The sequence below is a fragment of the Capricornis sumatraensis genome, chromosome 8 (assembly GCF_032405125.1).
Source record: "Capricornis sumatraensis isolate serow.1 chromosome 8, serow.2, whole genome shotgun sequence".
NCBI lineage: Eukaryota > Metazoa > Chordata > Mammalia > Artiodactyla > Bovidae > Capricornis > Capricornis sumatraensis.
In genome coordinates this window covers 106,025,769-106,031,768 of record NC_091076.1, presented here as the reverse complement: position 1 = coordinate 106,031,768, position 6,000 = coordinate 106,025,769, and positions in this window count along the sequence as shown.

Sequence of the window (6,000 nt, the reverse complement as noted above, 5' to 3'; positions counted from 1 at the left end):
CCATCCGCCCAGGCCCTGACCCGGCGCTGCGGGAGTCTGGCCTTGGCCCTGGGAGCAAAGCCGCTGTGTTGTGCAAACATTCTCCTCCACTTCTGAGGGTCCTTTCTCTTTTTTCATATGGTTTTTTCATATGGTTTCATATAGAGGTCCCTTTAAAACGAGGCCTGGGGTGGTGGGGGGGGGGGGCGGGCAGGAGCCCTTTGGAGGAGGGAGGAGAAGGGGGAGAGGAAGGCGGGGAGGAGGCTGGGAGGAAACGGAAGAGAAACCAGAAACAGAGTCCGGAACGCTTAGGACTTGCATTCCTTTATCTTCTTTGGTGTTTTCCTTCATGATTTCTTGCGCGTTTATCCGTTCAATTTTTTTTAAAAAAAATATATAGGCAAGATTTTCTTTACCAGGTCAGCAATTCTAAAGAGTCTGTAATTTAACAGGCCAACACACACACGCCCGAGCAAGCACACCTGGCTCCTTACAGTTTACCACCGCTTCTGCGCACTTAACAGGCTTTGTGTGACCCCCACAACTCCCAGAGGATGATGCCATCCCCATTTAACTGATGGAGGCCCAGATCTGCCCACAGCCCCCCCATAGTTACCAAACAGCAAAACTAGAACTCAAATCCAGGACATCTCCTCCAGGCCCAATCATCTTTTGCTTTTATCAGACATTCTTAAGACAGAAGCATGGGGTGGTGATGGGGGAGTGACCTTCCCACTCTCTATTCCACCTTCAGGTTCCTCTTTCTCAGATACTCTGACATTTTCAGGGATGGGGATACCTATACTTTTAAAAAGCATAGTTGCTATTAAGGTGCAATATTATCATTCTATAAGGGCAGAATCCCACTGCTTGTGAACTTTCTGGTACCAAGAAGCCACTCGTCCAGCCTCGTCCACCCTTTGGACAGCTAAGTGGTACTGTGTTGAACAGGAGGAGAGGCAGATGTGTATTGAAGGAGCTCAGAGGAGCAAAGAATCCCTGTGGTCTCCTCGGAGAGAGGCAGCCTTAATTGAGAACCGACTTAAAGCAAGACGGTATGCTACAGGTGGAGATGGCTGGGGTAGGGGCTGGGGGTTGGGAGAGATGGGGGAATAACAAAATCCAAAAGACTTGAATAGACAGCTCACCAAAGAAAAGGTACACACGACCAATAAGCACAGGAAAAGATGCGCTACATCATTCGTCTTGAGGGAAATGCACCTTAAAATCCCAGTAAGAGAGCCCTTCAGATCCAGAGCATAGCTAAAATTAAAATAGCCGGGCACTGCTAATCCTTGGCAAGGGGATGTGAAATCACAGACCTCTCATTTGTTGTTGATGAGAGTACAGAGTGGTGCAAACCCTTTGGAAAACAGTTTGACGGTTTCTTGTAAGGTAAATATATACACTTACCCTGCTGCTGCGAAGTCACTTCAGTCGTGTCCGATTCTGTGCCACCCCATAGACGGCAGCCCACCAGGCTCCGCTGTCCCTGGGATTCTCCAAGCAAGAACACTGGAGTGGGTTGCCATTTCCTTCTCCAATGCATGAAAGTGAAAAGTGAAATTGAAGTCGCTCAGTCGCATCTGACTCTTAGCGAGCCCATGGACTGCAGCCTACCAGGCTCCTCCGCCCATGGGATTTTCCAGGCAAAAGTGCTGGAGTGGGGTTCCCTTGCCTTCTCCAGCACTTACCCTGCAGTGCGTGCGAAGTTGCTTCAGTCTTATCTGACTCTGTGTGACCCTATGGTTGTAGCTTGCCAGGCTCCTCTGTCCGTGGGATTCTCCAGGAAAGAATACTGGAGTGGGTTGCCATGCCCTCTACCAGGGGATCTTCCCAACCCAGGGATCGAACCCCCGTCTCCTGTGTATCCTGCATGGGACTTCTTTACCACTGAGACTGCACCATCAGGGAAGCCCCTTGGAGCCTCAGCTTAAAACCACTGGATTCTTTACCACCAGCACCACCTGGGAAGTTCTATATGCTTAACCTATGACCCAGTAATTCAGCTCCCAGGTAGTCACCCAACAGGAATGAAAACGTATCCATATAAAAACCTGAACCCGAATGATCATCGCAGCATTGTTCATTAGAGCCAGGTTGGAAACAGCCTAAATGTCTGCCAACAGGAGAATGGACACACTAAATATGATACCTTCACACAACCTATGCAATAAAAAGGCACTGGCAGAGGCAACAGGGCAGATGAACTGATGTCATCTCACAGACATTAGGTGGAGGCTAAGAAGACGCAATAACTGCATGACCCATTCGTGTGAAGTTCAAGAACAGGGAGAGCTAATGTATAGCGATAGAAATCACATCCATCCTTCCCTGGGGAGGGATGGGTCAGGGGCATTTATTGCAAAGGGATGTGAGGAACCTTTCTGGGAGGGTGGAAATGATCCAGATGGTGATTGTGGTGGTGTTTACATGGGTGTATATGCATCTGTCAAAAGTCACTAACCTGCACACTCAACAGGCGTGTGTTTTACTGTAGTTAATCAGACCTCAGTAAAGTCGGCCAGGGCAAAAACAAAGCAGCAAAGCAGATTTTGCTTCAAAATGGAAAGAGCATGGGGCTTCCCTGGTGGCTCAGTGGCTAAGACTCTGCACTCCCCATATAGAGGGTCCGGGTTCAATCCCTGGTCAGGGAACTAATCAGGAAACTAGGATTCCACATGCCATAACCAAAAACACTGTATGCAGCGACTGAGACCCAGTGCAGCCAAATACATGAATAAAAGTAATTATTTCCAGATACAAAATATTATACATAAAATAGATCAGCCAAAAGGGATTTACTGTACAGAATAGGGAGCTACGGTTAATATCTTGGAATAACCTACAGTGGAAAATAATCCAAAAAAAAAAAAAATATATATATATATATGCCTGAATCATTTTGCTGTGCATCTGACACTAACAGTACTGTAAATCAACTATACTTCAATTTTTTTATTTTCAAAATCGGTGATGTTTTTTTAAGAGGTATAATTCAGATGGTAAATATCACCCATAAATGTAGCACACTGAAGTGTGGAGAAGCAGGGTGAGTCTGGTATCTGAGGTCCCTTGGCCATGGGGTTGACAGCCGAGTGTGTGGGGTGGTGGAGTGGATGATTTACCAAATTCTTCAGTCCTCTCTGTGAGCCCCTTCTAGGTTCTCAGCCCTGGTCCACTGCCTTCTGGCTCCCAGCAAAGATGAGAAAGACCTGAGAACAAAGCTTGGGATGAAAGGCTCTGGGTGGTTGGCCAGGCAGGCCTGCTGCCATCAAGGCTCTCTGCTTGGCTTTTTACAACAGGTCCTGAAGGGGCAGGCCTGGGCAGGCTCCTGGCCCTCTGCCCACAGTGGAATGTTAGGCAGAGACAGCCAGGGCTGGGAGCTGTCTATGCCTCACAGCCACCTTGCTCTAGACCAACCTCTGCTCCCACTCAACCTCCCACCTATCTGCACAAGACTCAGTTTATGTGAAGAGCACAGCTTTGCAGTCTGGCATGCTTACTAGCTGTGTGACCTTGGATAAGTTACTCAACCTCTCCGAGCCTTAGCAGCTCCATATACACTACAAAGGAGGAAGATAAATATCAATACGAGTTTTAATATTTTCTTCCTGTATCCCGGTAGACTGCGTGTACACTTCCACTGTAGAGGTGACTAGACCACAGCCTAAAGTCTAAATTACTCAGCTTGATCTTTGAGGGCGGCCAAGTTCTAGCTCCACATCTGACTACTTGGGGCAGAATGATGTATCCCTGACCTCTGACCCCTGGATAGGGATTGACTTTTCTCACTTCTCTGTCTTTATTCCCAGGGAAATTGTTTCTATTCTCACCCCCTCCCCATTCCAAGCCCCACCCATCCTTTGGGGCTCTGGTGACGTCAGCCAGTCCCACAAAATTTATCCAGGATTTTCATATATTCCACTCATTCAACATTTTTTTTAATTGATCTAATTTTTGGCTGTGCTGGGTCTTTATTGCTGCATCCAGGCGTTCTCGAGTTGTGAAAGAGAGCTCCTCTCTATTTGCAGTGTTTGGTCTTCTCACTGCAGAGCTTGGACTTCAGTAGTCCACGCTTAGTTAGACGGGCTTAGTTAGATGGGCTTAGTTGCTCTGCAGCATGAGGAATCTTCCCTGATCAGGGATTGAGCCCTCATGCCCTGCATTGGCAGGCAGATTCTCAACTATTGGACCACTGCTCCTGCTGCTGCTAAGTCGCTTCAGTCATGTCCGACTGTGTGCGACCCCATAGACAGCAGCCCACCAGGCTCACCCATCCCTGGGATTCTCCAGGCAAGAACACTGAAGTGGGTTGCCATTTCCTTCTCCAATTCATAAAAGTGAAAAGTGAAAGTGAAGTCGTTCAGTCGTGTCCGACTCTTCTCGACCCCATGGATTGCAGCCTACCAGGCTCCTCCATCCATGGGATTTTCCAGGCAAGAGTACTGGAATGAGTTGCCATGGCCTTCTCCAATTGGGCCACTAGGGAAGTCCATTCAACCAATCTTATTGAACATCTATGGTGGCCAGGGGCTCCAGCTCTGTCTTTCCCTTCCTCTGACATCATCATCTCCCCAGTTGCATTATTTTTCTTTCTTTTCTCTTTTTTTTTTTTTTGGCCACATGGCATGTGGGATCTTAGTTCCTTGACCAAATCTGTGCCCTCTGCAGTGGAAGGGTAGAGTCTTAAGCACTGGAGCCCCAGGGAAGTCCCTCCCCCAACAGCTCGCTTTCGACGTCAGCTATCATATACTGTCCAGCAGTGATCCCCCGTCTCACTATCTGGCCATAAGATTCAGTGCGCTCTGTGTCATCTGCCTGCTTTAATCAGGAAAAGTAACACTAGCTATTGAAACAACCCCAGGGACTTTCCTGGGGGTCCTGAGGCTAAGACTCCGTGCTCCCGATGCAGGGGGCCAGGGGTTGACCCAAATGACACAACTGAAAGGTCCTGCATGGTGCCGCAAAGGTCCCGTGTGTGATGACTAAGACTCGGCCCAGCCTAATAAAATACACGTGTGTGCGTGTATGCCGAGTCACGTCAGTCCTGTCCAACTCTTTGCGACCCCACAGACTGTAGCCTGGCAGGCTCCTCTGTCCATGGGATTCTCCAGGCAAGAATACTGGAGTGGGTTGCCATGTCCTCCTCCAGGGGATCTTCCCTACCCAGGGATCAAACCCGGGTTTCTTACATCTCCTGTGTTGGCAGGTGGGTTCTTTAGCACCACCTGGGAAGCCCCCAATAAATAAATAAATATATGTTTTTTAAAAAGGGAGACTTTGTGCTTTTTTTTTAAGTTAAAAAACAAATAGATGATAGAGAAGACTCCAGACCCCAAGGGGCTGGGTGCTCATGGACCTACCCAGGCATCAATAATAGCACGAGGGGTGTGGTGTTAGATGATGCTGGGTTGGGTCTTCCTGGGAGACTCTGGAGTTCCCCACCCTGGGGCAGTGATGATTCCTCCCTTCTGCCATCCAGATCTTTATTTGCTGGGGTTCATTGGGGTTAATTACTGTTGTGGTTGGGGTAGGGTGGCAGGGAGTGTTGCCTGGGACCCAGGGCCTGGAGGGGGAACCCGGAGAGTCAGGGATGGGTTTGGAGACCTGGAGGGGTAGAACCGGGAGCCTAGGGGGCACAGGGTGGACTAGAAAGACACCTCCTGCCATCAGGGAAACCCTTTCTGTGCTCCAAATCTAGGTGAATGGGTCTTTAACCCTTTCTTGTCTTCCACCCATTCCTGCCACCCCCCAAATCATCAAAGGCCCAGCTCTGTGAGGCAAGTGGCATTATTCACAGGGGTGGGGCTGAGTGTGCTGGGGAGAAGTGGCCTGGCCTCTGGCTCAGACCTTGGTCAGCTGAGAGTGGGACCAGCACCCGAAGCTTCTGGATCCAGCAGGGCAGGACCACAGGGACGGGGTGTCTCTGCATCAGCCTCGCCTCCAGGAACCCTCCGCAGGGTGCCAGTTACCTGCAGCCTCCATCCCGCCATTCTGCAGGGACAAAGCCAGGTTGGT